This window comes from Dasypus novemcinctus, chromosome 19, assembly GCF_030445035.2.
Source record: "Dasypus novemcinctus isolate mDasNov1 chromosome 19, mDasNov1.1.hap2, whole genome shotgun sequence".
NCBI lineage: Eukaryota > Metazoa > Chordata > Mammalia > Cingulata > Dasypodidae > Dasypus > Dasypus novemcinctus.
Genome location: NC_080691.1, coordinates 59,106,123 through 59,123,217, shown reverse-complemented (window position 1 = coordinate 59,123,217; position 17,095 = coordinate 59,106,123).

Here is a 17,095-nt window from a genome sequence, read left to right as displayed (position 1 = left end):
TGATAACTCTGCCTCAACATCCAAAAAATCTAAATTATATGCTTTTTAAAATCATGTAACAAAGAAAGCAAATCATATTTTTACATTAATTTGTATACTCTCATACTTCATTATGTATATTTGTATATTCAAATTTCTATTTTATAGGCCCAAGTTGTGTCTCTCCATACATTAAATTATCATAGTCAAGTGCAAACTGCTAAGCATAGAGAAGCAAGGATTCCTTGAAAAATCTGACCAGAGCATTTGCCTTCTTGGGATTTATTTTCCCCACAGTGTATTAGTTGTTATACCATAATAACAACAATAATAATGACCTTAATGTGTAAAAGTGTTTTGTCATTTAAAGTCTTTTTACATATATATTCCGTGTGAAACTCCTACCCACCCTCTTGGGCTATTGCCCCAGCACATTGCCATCCCTTTAGCAGATGATCTGAAAATTGTATTCCAGATTGTTCCGTCTTGCTAATATTTGTATAGAATGGCATTTAGGTAGATTATTACCCAGTTGATTTCAATGCCAAATACAATATATTAGGATTATACAAAAAGTATAACAAGGATGGTCTTGGCCAAAACCAGGACTCCTGTTCACATAGATAACTTTGATTTTCTTTTTTCAAATGGCTCTCTTTAGGTGGGGAAAGCATGAGGAAACAGCGACAATAGGAGGAAGTGAGAGCAGAGAAATAGAGTTTCCTATCTCAGCCTTGGGATAACTCTCTTCTCCACATACTCATTGCTCACCAAAAATCAGAGGATGGATTTGCTGAAAGTACAGAATCATTCTGCAGAATTATTTGCAAGGCCAAAGCCAGGTGTAATTAGTTTATATTTCCAGAATATTTTGAAGTCTGGAAGTGTTGATTTGTTTCACCTCAGCAGCACTTTGCAGGTCTTTAAAAAGTGCTAAATAACATGTTCTGTTAACTTTAAAATGTGCCATCTTGGTAAAAGCCTCTTTCCTTCTCTCTTCTGCCAATTTTGATATGCCAGTACACACTTCATAAATATTACCAGGCATCAATCCTATCCTTGAAAAGAGTTGTTATTCTTTTGTTGTTTCAAGTATTTTTTGTTCTATCAATGTTAGTTTTTCTAGAGCTAATGAACAATAGAAATGTCCACTCAAAAAAAAAAAAAAACAGAAACAAGTTTTTAAATAAATGTTGCTAGAGATTATAGCCAGTGCAATTAGTTAATAAGAATAGTACAGATTGTAAAAGAATAAAGGTTCTTATTTTAAAATGTATGCAATCTCATTTAGAAAATTCTCAGAAATTCATAACAATCTAATAGAATAAGATAGTACAGCAAGTTTGCAGGAAATAAGATCAACATACAAAAACCAATTGTATTTCTATACACTGGCAATTATCATTTCCAAAATGAATTTAAAATAATTCCATTCACAATAACATTAAAAAATAAAATAATAAGTGCTTAGGAATAAATTTAATAAAAGTGCTAAACATATTTGAAAGATACAGCATATTTTTTAACAAACACATGGCATAAATAAATTATACATGATTCAATGTTTGCATTTTTCAGAATACTAAACATTGCTACAAGAGGGAAGCAGACTTGGCCCAGTGGTTAGGGAGGCCGTCTACTACATGGGAGGTCCTCGGTTCAAACCCCAGGCCTCCTTGACCCGTGTGGAGCTGGCCCATGCGCAGTGCTGATGCACACAAGGAGTGCCATGCCACGCACGGGTGTCACCGTGCAGGGGAGCCCCATGCACAAGGAGTGTGCCCCGTAAGGAGAGCTGTCCAGCGTGGAAGAAAGTTCGGGCTGCACAGGAAAGGTGCCGCACACATGGAGAGCTCACACAACAAGATGACACAACAAAAAGAAACACAGATTCCTGTGCCGCTGACAACAACAGAAGTGGACAAAGAAGACACAGCAAATAGACACAGAGAATAGACAACTGGGGTGAGGGGGAGAAGGGGAGAGAAATAAATAAATAAATAAATCTTTTAAAAAAATACATCTCAAGTGACCTACAATTTCAACAATAACTCATATGAAATTTCCAGCTGATTTATTTATATTAAATGAAAAGAACTGACACTAAAAATCATGATATTGTGAGGGAGCAAGAATACAGTAGGTAGTGTCATACATCTCAATTTCAAAGTTTACTATATTTCAATGGTATTTAAGAAAATGTGGTGCAGAAAAGAGAAGATAGACACACAGATTAGTTAAATAGAGTGGAGAGTCCAGAAATAAATCTACACATATGTGATTAACTAATTTTGATAAGTGTGTCAAAACCATTTGAAGAATAAAAATAGGGTTTTGAACAAATGATGTTGTAAAAATGGGAAAGATATGTAAAAAAGAATAAATTTGGAAATTTACCTCAAACTAGTCACAAAAATAAACGCAAAAAGATTCACAGCTTTAATTGTATGAGCAAAAACACTACTTATCTAAGAAGAAAGCATAGGGGCAAATTTTTATGACTTTGTATTTATCAAAGAATTCTTTGACATTAAGTCAAAATTATGAGGAAAAAAAACAAAAATAGATAAATTTGACCTCTTCAACTTTAATAACTTGTGCTTAAGGGACTCACCATTAAGGTTGGGAGGCAAAAACCCAAAAAATGGGCATCTTCCACCTCCACAAAAATAAAAGGATATAAAGAATGTGTATGTGGTTAATAAGTACATGAAAAATAGTGTGGCATGATTTGTCTTTAAAGAAAGCTAAATAAAAATTACATTGTGATACCACTTCACACCCACTAAAATGGTTAGCATAAAAACTAGGGTAGAAACAAATTGAGATAATGTGGAGAAGTAGGAAAATTGTTACACTGCTTCTCTTAGGAAAACAGACTTGCAGGTCCACAAATGAGTAAATATAAAATTACATATGACCCTACAATTCCACTTTTAGGAATATCATTGAAAAGATTGAAAGCCAGGATTCAAACATATCTGTACACAGCATTTTTTACAATAGCCAAGGTGTGGAAGCAATCCTGATGTTCATCGATAGATGATTGGATAAACAATTGTATATACACTCAATGGAATTTTATTAAGCTCTGAAAGGTATGAAGTTCTGATGCATGCTACAACACAGACAAATCATGAAATGTGTTGTTGAGTTAACCAGGTCAATAAAACCAGTAAAATTTGGTATGATTTCACACAGGAGAAATATTAGGAAGAGCAAACTCATAGATTTAAGAAGGAGATTAGAGTTTATCAGATTCAGGAACTAATTGGGAGTTAATTCTTAATGGGTAAAGGATTCCATTTGAGGTGATAAAAATCTTGTTATAATGTTTGATAGTGCTGATAGCACAAAACTGGAAATTTAATTAATATCACTGACTGTGCACATGAAAGATTAAAGTGGGGAATTTGGGGTTGTAGTTATAATACAAGATCAATGATTTTTTTAAAATGAATTTTTTTTTCCTAAATTTATTTTTTTATTATTGATTCTGTAAAAATATTACCTTAAAAAAATATATGAGGACCCATTCAACCCCACCACCCCCACCCCACCACTCCCCCCCTCCAGCAACACTCATTCCCATCATCATGACACATCCATTGCATTTGGTAAGTACATCTCTGGGCACCTCTGCACCTCATGGTCAATGGTCCACATCATGGCCCATACTCTTCCCCACTCCATCCAGTGGGCCCTGTGAGGATTTACAATGTCCGGTGATTGCCCCTGAAGCACCATCCAGGGCAGTCCCAAAGACGCCTCCACCTCTCATCTCTTCCTGCCATTCCCCATACCCATTAGCCACCATGTCCACTTTTCCCACTCCAATGCCACCTTTTCTCTGTGGACATTGGATTGGTTGTGTCCATTGCACCTCTATGTCAAGGGGAGGCTCAGATTCCACATGGATACTGGATGCAATCCTCCCGCTTTCAGTTGTAAGCACTCGAGGCTCCATGGTGTGGTGTTTGTCCTTCTTCAACTCCATCTTAGCTGAGTGAGATGAGTCCAATAAATCAGATTGTAGGTGCTGGAGTCTGTTGAGGCTCAGGGCCTGGCTATCACATTGTCAGTCCAGAGATTCAGATCCCCTAAATATATCTTAAACCCCAACACCAACTACAACTCCAGCACAGTAGCATGAAAGTCTTATAAAGAGAGATCCCATCTGAGTCCAGATTCATCACGCATAAACACCAGCTCCAAAGAAGGGCCATCTGACATGGCAGTTAACCCCGTCTGCCATGACCATAACAGCCATGGATCTCTTTAGCCCTCAAAGGAACCAATACCTGGGGGTTGTATCTACTTTATCTGTCTCTTAGACTCTGCTCAGTTGTGCATAAGGGCAATCCTTCTGACAGCCTCCAGACTCTTTTTTTTTAGAGACTCGTAGCCATATAAACTTATTTCTCCTTTCCATTTCCCCCTTACATTAGGTCAAACAGCATTTTAAAGTCATGTTATTTTATGTAGACAGGGATATTCTGCTGATCCACATTGAACCTTCCTTTCCAGGTCATTTTCCAGTTGCATCATCAGTTGGTAGTTGATAGTGATCCCTTGGTGCCAGGGAGGCTCATCCCCGGGTGTCATGTCCCATGCTGGGGGGAAGGCATTGCATTTACATGCTGAGTTTGGCTTCGAGACTGGCCACATTTGAGTAACATGAAGGCTGTCAGGAGGAAACTCCCAGGCATAATGCCACTCCAGGCCTCGCTCCCACCCCAGGCATATCAGCTCACAAGCATAGTGATCAGCGCCAGGGGCCCACCACTGGACCCTCATTCCCTCCCAGTCCTTGCTGCTGCATCTGGGAGACTGTCGCTGCTCCCCTAGGGACCACGACAGAGCACCACCGGCCAGGATCCCAGTACCCCCCCAGCTGCAGTTTTCAATTGTTGCCACTATGAGTATATCCAAACATTACCATGCACCCTGGACATATGTCCTGTATAGCTCCCTGTCAGCCATATATCACCTGTTAATAGTATCCTATACCAGTATTCCTCCATTGCCATTGTTGAACCACTCTGTGATCCAGAACTTCCTGAAAATTGAAGCCCAATATAATGTCAGGATCCCTTACTGGCTAAATGGCATATAGCGATGGGTTTAAAGGTTAGATATAGAATACGTGTTGACTTGGAAAAAATTCTACATCCTATCTTTTTCTATTTAAAAAAAAAATGAATTATTATTTGTTACCACCAGATGTACCTTGGAAAAATTATAGTAAGTGAAAGAAACCAGTCATGAATGACCACATAATTTGTGACTCATTTCATAATAAAGCCAAGTATAGGGAAACCTAGAAAGTTAAAGTTAATTATTGGTTGATTAGGGCTAGATGGGAGGGTGGAAGGATGAAAAGGTGATACTAGAGTGTCTACAGTTACTTTGTGAAGTTATGTAAATCTACTAATATTGACTCTGATGATAGCAGCATGTAAAATGTGGAATATAATAAAGGTATTTAATTATATTATTTTGAATGTGTGAACTTTATGGTACATAATTTATATATCAATTCACTATTAATAAAAGGAAATTAATGGTTGCTTGGAAAGAAAGGAAGAAACAACAAGTAAGACTTGTGAGTACCAGTGAAAATTTTTAGGAGTACATTATCTGGTTTGAGTGATGTTTCAGGGGTATTCAAATAAACACACTTATCAAATTGTACATTTTAAAATGTGAAGTTTAACATATATCAACACTACTTTAAAAATCCTGCTAAAACTAAAAAATGGATAGATCATTAGGTTAGAGAGAAAGATAATCACCTTTTAAAATCCAGGAACTTATTTAAATATATATGCAAAATCTGGTTCTCTCTATATTCATTAACTATTAAGAAGCAATATCATTACACAAAGTGGGGTGCTGCAAATCCCATGAGGCCTTTCCCTCTCTGTCTTGGAGCTGATTTAGGGGACACCAACCTGGAGAATTTCTCCTACATTAGCAATGCTGCTTCTACTGCACACAAGGTAGTCCTTGGAAGGGCTAATTCACCATCTCAGGGACCTTGACAGAAGCATGCTATTTCTGCAGAAGGTCATACTGAGAACTGAGCATAGAGCAGTGAGTTGCTGAGTGAGACAGAGTGAGGGGAGACAGTGTGAGTCTAGACTCAACCCCACCTTGCAGGGCAGCTGGAGGGTACTGGCATGTAGGGGTTGTCCAGGAACCATAGTAAATGGGTCTCAGCCACTGTACTGGGGCAGAAGGAGTGTAAGGGCTAGTTTACTGTTAGGTCTGGGACTTCCTCTATATGTTTGTTTTCCCCTTAGGAAGTTCTCTTTATTTAGGATTGCGTCCCTTCCACTAAACATCTCAATGAGGAAGATTGCACTGTAGTAGAAGAAAAATTCTCACAAGCAGACTGTCCCTTGTGGAGGCACAAAAGTCTCTGCCAGGGTCACCAGGATCAGAACTGAGTTATCTCTGGGCAATCTGGTGAATCTTTTCCAGTAAAACTAAGGAAAAGACTCAGTGGGATTCCCTGATTAGGACAGTCTTTGTGATTCAGTTTACAACAATACCTAAGCCTATGCCAGGGTATCTTATAACACATAGTGGATTTCACACATGGTTCTCCTCCTCACTCAAAGGTGCACATGTCAGACTCACCAGTGATAGGCTGTCTCCTTATTTCCTAATCCATTTATTTTCTCCAAGGTTTAACACTGTCTTCAGCATGTCCTTGAGCCAAAATTGCCATCAAATGAGTTCTGTATCTCCCATGACCTGGTGGGCATTTGTGTTGCTACTAAGCTTGGGCCTTGGCTCAGAGCAGCCCTGAGTTCTCTTGCCTTTTTCACAACATAGGGATGAGCTCAGAACAGCAGCTGGGCCCTTGTTGCCTTATGTCCCTGCATGTGGAGGAATGAGGGGTGCATTCAGAGCCAGCATATTGTGTACCGCTTTTATTTTATTTTATTTTATTTTTGCTGGGAGTAAAGCACATAGATTTATTTTTTTTAATTATTTATTTATTTTTAAAAATTACATTAAAAAAATATGATGTTCCATTCAACCCCACTGCCCCCACCCCCCACTCCCCCCACAGCAACACTTGCTCCCATCATCGTGACACATCCATTGCACCTGGTAAGAACATCTCTGAGCATCACTGCACCCCATAGTCAATGATCCACATCATAGCCCACACTCTCCCACGTTCCATTCAGTGGGTCCTGGGGGGATCTACAATGTCCCGTAATTGTCCGTGAAACACCACCCGGGACAACTCGACGTTCTGAAACCGGCTCCACATCTCATCTCTTCCTCCCATTCCCCAAACCCAGCAGCCACCATGACTACCCTTCCCACACCCATTCCACATTTTCTCTGTGGACATTGGATTGGTTGTGTCCATTGCACATCTATGTCAAGTGGGGGCTTAGATTCCACATGGATACTGGATGCACTCCTCCTGCTTTCAGCTGTAGACACTCTAGGCTCCATGGTGTGGTGGTTGACCTTCTTCAACTGGATGTTAGCTGAGTGGGGTAAGTCCAATAAATCAAAGTGTAGGAGCTGAAGTCTGTTGAGGCTTTGGGCCTGGGTGTCATAATTATCAGTCCAGAGATTCAAATCCCCTAAATATATCTTAAACCCCAGCACCTATTACAATTCCAATAAAGTAGCATGGAAGTCTTGTGAAAAGAGATCCCCTCTGAGTCCAATTCCATCACGCAGAAACACAGGCTCCAAAGAAGGGCCATCTGCCATGGCAGTGAACCCCATCTGCCATGACCATAGAATGTCCTGCTTTTAATGCAAGAAAACTTAGTTTTATTTCATTCTTTTTCATGAGAAGTAAATAGATAACCTGTTTGGAAATGTTGGACTCATGCTTATTTTAATTAAATGCTCCAGAGAGACTCATGACTGTTCTGTGCACTGGGTCAATCACTCACTAAAGGATGAAGACAGGAATCTCCAAGCTACAGGGGAGGAAGGAGAGGGGCATGAAGAGGGGAGGAGAGGTTACTGCCAGGATTCAGGTCTTCCTCTCCTCGGGGCAGCACTCATCCATTTTCTCATTCTGTGATCTTGTCAGTATGGGAAGAAACTCTTAATGTATCTGTGACATATTGGTGGACAAATAAGCACAAAGTTGTGAGACCTCACTTCTGAGCCTGCTCCTTTGGAAAGATGTCTGGAGAGTCCAAGCCTGTGTCCTTTTGCTAAGGAGCAGTCATCCCAGTGCTCCCCTCCCCTCCATGTCCCACTCCTGTGGCCACACAAGGATACTGTTCCACCCTCTCTGTCATGGCACCTTCTACTTTGGCTACTGGAAGCACAACCGTCTTGAGGACTGCCTGCATCTGGTTGCCTGCTGCTCTCTCCACAGATCGTTAATGCCCTGGACTGCTTCTGAGAGTACCCTGTTGGTTTCCCCTTGGCCATCTTTCCCTTTCCCCAGAACCAGGCAGGCTAATCTGACAGTTCTGTTATCATCACATAGGAATCTGCCTTATAAAAGGGCTCTGTGTCTCTAGCTGCTCTCCTGACTCCATCTTCCCCTGCTTGCTGCACACCTGCACCTGATGCCTCATAGTAACTCTGATCTGTTCTAACCTCCAGTTTCCCTCATTGTCATCAGGTTTTGAATGGTTCCCTGACATTTTCACACAAACCTTTATCTATATTAACCACAATCAGTGCGTTTTAATTTCTCAGTGTCATAGGAAACCTTCCCTCATGTTCATCTCCATTCAATATGCAGTTGAAAATGAATCAGAAAATGGGAAGACAACCCCTCACTGATGCCTGGCACATCATTGCCCAAACCCTTTGCTCATATTCACAATATCAAATGTATTATATATATTCTCAAACTTTTCGATAGTTTTTCTCAAAAGAAAATAGTTCATGTGTGTGTGAGAGAGAGAGGGAGAGGTGATACTGCCTTACTCTCTAAAGACATCCTGCCCACACATGCCTATTGTTCCCCTTCTTCCTTGGATCACAGTGAACACACATTTCCAGCTCCTTGATATCAGGGAAGGCCATATGATCAATAACAAAAAAAATGGAACATGCACAGGTATAATCTATGCTGCTTGCAGGCCTAGACAATTAGAATATACCCCACCTGGAATTCCAAATTCTCCTTCATCCTGCATTTAACTTTCTGTCTACCAGTTGAAGAGGCCATGTTACAAATTGGTGTGTGTCTGTGTTCCGGAGTGATTTCTTGAAACAGATTCTACTCTTTATCAAGACTTCCAAACTGTACACCTTATAAACAAATGAGAGCAAACCATTTATCTTTCTTATTATATTTTTATTACACTGAGATTTGTGATTATTTGTTATATTTAGAGCACATTGATAGGTAGAGCTGGGCAAATACATGTGACAATTAGAACTCTGTAGAGTCAGGCTGAAGTTTTAGTAAACAAGTTGAAAACCAATCAGGATGATTTGTTTTGACCAAAAACCTTGATGTCAACTCCTGTTCTTTGTCAGAGCTGACAAATGTAGAGACAAAATAATTAGTAATTGTAAATTTGACCTCTCTTGTGGGTGAGTTTGAAATTGTTAATTAATTAGTATTTCCTGTTTACCAGGCATAGAGGATATTTTATATAAGATCCATTGTTATTTATATCTCTGGATAAGACATGCATTTGTGAAAATTGCCAGGGTGCAATGAAAAGTTAGGTCGGTCATGTAGCAATTTAATATTCATGAAAGAGAGAGAAAATAAAAATAGAGAAATTTGGTATCTACCAAATAGTGGGAGATGAATCAAGAATGAATGTGTGGAGACTTGTCTCTCTGAGAGAGAAGTGGCTGCTGCTCCAGGGGTGAGGGAGGGGTTGTAACTGTACAAGGCACATTGGGGGCTCCTTGGGGAGATGGCCAAGTTCTACTTCCTGACCTTGTGGGAGACACAACTCTGAACAGGAAGCTGTAAACTATTAGTACATTTGTGGTCATTCACAGTAAAATGGGTACAACAAAAAACAAAAGCCCAAGAGACTTCATTGCAGCACTTGCCAAAGACATATCCACTGACTCTCCCTCCTGTCTGTGCTCCAGCCTGTCCATGGTCCTGCCCAGACACTTCATAAAACTTCTAAGCAATGTGTGGAATAATTCAGCTTTTTAAATTATGCCATACCATTAAGTATTAATTTTTCTAATTACTCCAGAAATATCAATGTTATAAATCAAAATAAAATATGAAGTAATAACTTGAGACCAGTTTGTAAGTTCCTGAAAGTTCTATCATTCAACTCAGAATTCATTCCAGAGACCACAGCATCCACCATATGTACTCTGCATGGAGAAAATGGATGACATGCCAGCCCTGGATGGAGGGTAGAAGGGGCCTCTGATCACTGGGGGCTTCTCCTGGCCTAGGGAATCACTCCCCAGGGAAGTCAGCTCTTTTCCAAAAGCCCTCACTTATTTGAGTTTATTAGACTAGTGATACCTTTAATTTTCAATTTAAAGGGCAGAATTAAAAGCCTGCCTACTATATGGGCTGGGGCATAATATTCCTAAACCATTTATTTCTTTTTCTCCTCTCTGAACATTTGTGTGCAACTTCTTCTGGCCAATATAGGATATCAATTCTTTTGTGTAGATGAAAAGCAGCAGAAGTGCTGGGTCATAGGCAATATTATACATAACATCTACCTGAAGAATTGGAAATATCAATTTCCAAGAAGGACAGTGCACCCCAAGAAAATAAATCTGAATAGATCTGCAAGACACCTATTATTCAGAATGACAAAAATCTGAGATGAAGAGAGGATTTTTGAAAATAGCAAGAGAAAAGCAAACCAAGCTCACTGTTCTGCACCCCCTCCCCTACCCATTCCTTGTCCAGCATTTGTTTCTCATCCTGGGAAGCATGCTCTGCCCCAAGGATTCTATGTCTTCTGAGAACCTCTGAAGACATCAATTTGCTGGGCTGTGGGTTCAGGGGGTCCTACTATGCATGTGAGGCATGTGGGGCCTGGCTGTACTGACTGCATGGACAGCCATGTGCTCCTGACCTCTGGCAGGCAGGCCTGACTCATCTCATGGGGCATCTGCAGGGCTCCCAGGCAAAGCAGAGAAAGGCAAACTCAAAATGCAGGCACTCACCAAGTGTCAGATTATTCCTTTTCAATTTTGGCCTATTTGCCAAAGAAAGTCACCTAAGCAAGCCTAGGGTCAGCATGGGGGCTCTATCCTTGTGCTGGACACAAGGATGAAAGACAAATTTGCAGTCCAGTGTGTCAAGAATCAGAGAGAGCATGTGTATGTGTGCTCATTTGTATACAGGTGAAGGTATGTGTATAAGTGTGTATCTGTGAATGTAAACATGTATGTGTGCACACACCTGTCTCTGAATATACTTGTGAGTGGATGTATAATTGGAATAGTAAATATGTGTGCATAGGAATATGCATTTATATGAGTGGCAGCATGTGAGTGCATGATGTATGTATAGCAGATATCTGAGAGTACACATGTAATGTGTGTCTGTGTACATGTATGTGTGTATTTTGTGTGTGCATGTGTTATGGGTATAGTACATGTGTGTGGGCCTTGAGTCTCATGGTCCTGTGGGTACACATATCTCTGTTAGTAACCTTCAAAACCAAGGAGGACAAGGGACATGAGAGACACCGTGAAAGACTCTGGATTCACCATGTCTGTGACTGTATCAAAGCATCTGTCTAGATCTGAGGAATGGCTCTCTTGTGGTTGCACAGATTCCCATGTTTTGTCTACCTGAAGAGTATGCTGGGTTGCTAAGGAAAATTCACTATGTCAAGAAAGGAGTCTCTAAATATCAATCTGAAGTGATGGGCACAGACAGGTAACACTGGGCTGAGAAACTGAAAGGAAAATGCCCTGTGAGCCCAACAGGAACCTTCTTGCAAAGCAATGGCTGGGCTGCAGGGGGCACTCAGGACCCACTAAACAAGGTCCCAGCCCCAGGGAAGGTTCAGGGAGTGCCTGGGAAGCCTTGCTCTAAGGGACAGAGTTCTCCTTTTTCAAAACACAGTCTATAATAAGAATTTAACCATGACTGTTGATGGGTCTAATAATATTCTACTCCTTTGGGAGCTTTTGCCTAACTGAAGAAGGCAATGAGAGGCATACTTAAAGGGCTCTTTTGCAGGCTTCCTGTTGCCTTGGCAGTGAGGAGTCAGAGGACAGGGCTGGCTTATTAATTCAGTGGACCCAGGATTTTGGCGGACACACTCATCACTGGAGAGTTGCTGCATTTCTCTTGACAGGTCATGCTTCATTTTTCATGATTTTAATGACACTCCACTATCCTCTAACATATGACATCAACTTTCTGTAAGTTCACATTTCATTCTTAGTTCATATTCTTTATATTTTACAGTGAAAATAAAAGCCATCAGATGGTACTTTCCCATCTTCTCAGCATGAATTCCACCCATATCTTGTCCTTCTCTCTCTGATCATGGTGCTTACTTCATCCAGCATCTTCATCATGGGTAACCTCTGTAAGAATCTCACTGAAATATTTACTTCTTTAACTTTTCTATTACAAACTAGTTATTTTTACTGGTTCCTCTTACTATCACTGACAAAGTCAATTGTTAGTGTCCAATCATAGCAGTGCTTAATAATATCCGTGAGTTCCAAAAGCCAATTCCTACATGGTGGACTAATATATATTTCCTAAGTGTTAGCAGTATCTAGCAACAAATGCTCACCTACAGAAACATATGCATATCTCTGGGACTTTTTTTTTTGCTGTTAGCAACAATTTATACCAGTCTCCCCTCCAGGCCATCAGTCCACAAAGACCAGGACACAAAATTCTGCATCTGTAATTCTCTATGTGACCACCTGGTGAGAAAAGGGCACCCCTGGTTCTGAATGTGCTCTTTCACTCACCAAGTCACCCCACATTTCCAGTTCTTAATGAGCAGATCCTGATTTGTCCTGTTAACCTTTCTCATGCTACTTCTAGTGACTTCCCTATGGCCTACATTCAGGCATGGAGGTTATTCTTTATGTAATTCACTTGACAATATTGAATAGACACTCTGCAATATGCTGCATTCAAGGCTGTGTTCCTGAAACATTTTCATAAGGTAAAAGAGATCCTTAGAAACAACAGGATTAATTTGGAAAATATACAGGTTGGGTTCGTGAGGCAGTGTGTTGATCTATCTCAGTCACGTAAGTGTGACACAACAAGGACAGGACCAGAGCAGATGTCCCTTGTGTATTGTGATCAGAGGTGAGGACACACATAGGATACTCCCTTCTTATCCCCAGGGTGGTGATAACACTAATAACAGTGATGATTACAGGAAACATCTCTGAGTCCCTATTATAAAATTCACAATTAAAGTTTCTGCTGTGATCCCCAATTTGTGCCTTATCAGACTGAATTCCATAGGGGTGAGGTCACATCCTGAGGGTCACAGGGCAGAAGGGGAGGAAGCTCTCTGCTGGGCTGTCTGCACTGCTGACTTCTAGGAGCTCAGTCAAGAACCCAGGTTCAGTGACACAAGCCTCAGGAGGGCAGGTCTCAGGTGATTTTTGAATGGACCTGATAATTGTGCAGGGAGCTAACCTTTTGCCATTGTGAGCTCATCCTTTCTGTAAACCATTCCCTGTGCTGCTATACTGATAAAGATCTTCAAGTTATATCCCCATATAGAGCAACCATTGTCATTGAATTCAAACTTCACTGGCACTGTCAAAGAAAGCAGGAATTGGGCTTTCCTGAGATTCATGAATGGATTCCTGAATGGATTTCTAGGGCTCCTTTAAAAAATAATTCCAAATTGGATGACTTAATTCAACATAAATATATTATATTGCAATTATGTGAGTTAAAAATCTGATACTTACAGGGTAGAATGCTTCCATTCCTCCTCCTAGTCTTTTTGCCCCAAATCCTGGGCCTTCATGTCCTAACTCAGTCATCACATGATGTCCTCTGTCTTGTGGAGAGAGAAGTTGGGTGTATGTGGTATTGAAGGTCAAGACATGAGAAGCTGAGAAGGAAGATTTATTATGACCAGCTGGGCTCAGCAGACTCCTGTCGTAATAAAAAACTGAGCCAAGTGCCTGTCTTGTAAGTTGCTTTTATACAGAGAGCCTGGCGGGTGGAGTTAGGAAGTATTTGGCATGAAATGTTAGGTTTCAGTTTATCAGGAACTAGGCAGACTGGAGTGGTTGGCATGGTTACAAGAGGAGGGCTGCAGTTCTTATTGTTTGCATGTATACATGGCTTATGCTGGAATCTCAAGTTTAGCAAGCTTACACATATAGCCCGAGTTATTCATAAAGAAACACACAGTCCACTCACATAGCCCATATCCTTCCCTTCTTTGATGGCAGCTTAACTTGATAAGCTTTGGCATCACTATTGTTGGAGTTATGAGGTGGTTGGCTGCTTGTGTTCTTACATTATCATTTATTAATAAAAACATACTCTAGTTATTATAAAGGGGAGGAAACAGGAGAATGATGAGTGCATGGTTTTGGTTGTTTATTGTTTTGATGGATTACCCCACCTATTGGTCTCCCAGTAAGGGCCCAAAGATAAAGTAATTGGGTAATATCCAGGGCTTATCCTTGTTCCCAGAAGAAGTTTTTGTTCTGGATAGCAGAATATTGTGGGTGGGGGTATCCAGCAGCCATCTTTGGCGTTACTGATATCCATGTGGACTTTTTGCCAAGTTCTAGATCTGTCTATTATTATTTTTTTTATGCGCTTGCTTTATTTTCCCTTCAGAGAGTTTGCATCTTTTATCTTAAAGGGGTACTGAAGGGAGATGATCTTTTCTCTGTAGCTACTTCCTGCTGGCCATGGGAGTCTCTGCCTGACAAAGTATAAAAATTTTGTTATTTTATTTTGACTGGAGGAAGATGGATCTGGCATCCTGTATGAAGCTGGGTGAAGTTTTCATATGGCCAACAAGATGCCCATTCTGGAAGAAATAAACTTAATTAGAATTTTGAGAATACATGATTCCTCTAAGAGGACACTGGACTACAGAAGTAGAAAAGGTTAGGTGCCTGCAAAGGTGTGTGTGTGTATATGTATATATACTGCTATTTTATGCTGTTGGTTAACCCCAGAGAGAAACTGCAATAGACAATGGGATTAGGCATAAATCATCAATATCAGTTTTTATGGCAGAGGGGATAAATGAGAAGAGTTATTTTTCTTTTCAGTTAAGCCAAAGGAGATGAAAAGAGGGAAGATTTTTACAGGGAAGTCTGGTTTGTTTTTTTCCTAGCAATAGGCATCTGGACTAGACTTAAAGGAAACAGTTGATTTTAACATAGACATTACTTAGCTTTGGTCTTTAAAGATGCATCCCAGGCTGTCCAATGACTGGCACTCGTGTGCTTCATCAGGTGCTTCTGGTGAACTCGCACTCTTGGGTAGCTGTCTATATTCAGGATTAGTAAACCAAGCTGGAAATTCCTTTAGCTTCAATAGCTATGGGAATGATCAGAACTGCAGAGCAAACGTTTGATATTTTGGCTTTAATTGAGCAACTTTTGATAATTTTTTGACTGTTTTTACCAGGCTTTGTTTTTTGAAAACCCATTTGGCTAAACTGGTTAGGGTATTTTTCCCCAGATGAGTGCCTTGGTGAAATTCAGGAAGGACATTTTACTGCACTGCTCCTGGCAGGTAGATCTGAGAATTTTTAATAAGCCACCCATCAGTTTCCAGGGTGAACCCCAAGCTAACTGCCCTGGTTTGTTTACCCTGGGTACTCTGTGGAACTTAGGTATTAGTACAGGTGCTGGAATAAGGAGGGAAACCTGGGTTGAGAATTTGATACACCCTTATTTGCACCTCAGGGTTTCTAGTAGTTGAGCTTGATATTAGTTAACTGTAAGCCACTGGTGGCCATGTGCTTAAGCATATTTTTTAGATGGTATGGGGTGAAGACTGTAAGAGATTGCCCCTTAGTTAATTTGGTGGCTTTTTTAGTTAAAAAACTGTTGGCTTTACTGCTTTTAGGTAAGGTGGACATTTTTATCTTATAGACATGTTCATTAACTATTCAGAAAATGAAATTGATCAGGACTCTTAATACATGTTTAATGTTTTTGCTTTTGTTTGGCATATGATTTATTAGAATTATTACCATAGTTACCAGACATGTATTTAGAATAGCATATAGGTACAATACTTAATGCAAACTAATGTATTACTTAAGGCATAGATTTTTTTTTTGAGCTGCAATTAATAGCTTTAAGTTTCAGGTTTGCAATACCATACAGGTTATTTTTCCATGGGAGCAAAACTATAGTGCCAATTTTGTTTAAGTTCCACTTATAATATTCTGGTATTCAGTGCTCCAGTTTGTATGTTCTTTGCAAAAGTTGCAGAACCATTGATTCCAGAGAGAAACTAGGGAGTAGATTTTACTGACTTAGTGCATAGCACTCTCTGGCACTATGAAACAGTGCCAGTTTGAGGATGATATCCATTGTACATTTGACTGTACTCAGCCACTGTTGGTTGCTGCAGGAGTTTGAAACTGCATAGTAGTTTCCACCCATTTCAGGAGCATCACCAGAGATGTAGTAGACACTTTTATTGTTTTAAGGGTCAGTGACCAAACTAGCCAATAACTCACATGAAGAAGTACCCTGTATGTATTGGACACCTGGTATGAGTACACAAGAGACTTTGACAATGTTGAAGTTTATCTCTTGAGGTTTTAAATATATTTTTAAAACACTTTTGATGCAATGTGCTACATAGTAAATGAACTTTTAGGACTTTGCTTTTTACTTTTACACTTTTACCATGAAAATGTTAATTACACAGGTAATTTATCTTAGCAGTAGACAGAAAAATCTTTTTTTTTCTTCTATTTTTAAAACGAAAACTGAAGACTTTCAATGGAATCAAGGTAACTTTTCACTACCACCACTTGAATATGCTCATTGAGGTGACTTTCAGATAGATTTTAAGGAGTTATGGAGTTATTTTTTCCATTAATATTAATTTAATTATTAATTAATAATAGCTTTTTAGAACTAGCCATTTAAATGTTTTAATTTGGAAGCTGTTCTCGTAAACTTTTATACTTAAACACAATTGCATAGACTGGTT